The sequence below is a fragment of the Arachis duranensis genome, chromosome 9 (assembly GCF_000817695.3).
Source record: "Arachis duranensis cultivar V14167 chromosome 9, aradu.V14167.gnm2.J7QH, whole genome shotgun sequence".
NCBI classification, from domain to species: Eukaryota; Viridiplantae; Streptophyta; class Magnoliopsida; order Fabales; family Fabaceae; genus Arachis; species Arachis duranensis.
In genome coordinates this window covers 58,228,405-58,228,796 of record NC_029780.3, presented here as the reverse complement: position 1 = coordinate 58,228,796, position 392 = coordinate 58,228,405, and positions in this window count along the sequence as shown.

The following is a 392-nucleotide window of genomic DNA, read 5'->3' as shown; positions in this document are numbered from 1 at the left end:
ATTTTGCCCACTAGTAACCGTTCTGAGGTCACTATCAAGAGAGCAGTGATGATTCATTACATTATGCTGGGAAAAGAAGTGAAGGTTCATCATCTGATTGCTTGTGAGATTTACACAATTGCAAACAAGAATTCCACTGAAGCCAAACTGGTTTACCCAAGCTTAATCTCCTTGCTATGTAAAGATGCTGGGGTGAGGATGGGAGTAGATGAATTCATCCCAATTGAACATCCAATCACCAAGAAGTCAATGGAAGGACAAATGCAAGATAATTCTATCAAAAGGAGGGTGCAGGAGTTCCTCCCTGAACACCCTGAAATTGACTACTGGACCTGCCTAGAAGCATCTGTTGCCAAGCTGCAAGAAGCTATGGAACAAATTAAGGAAGAACA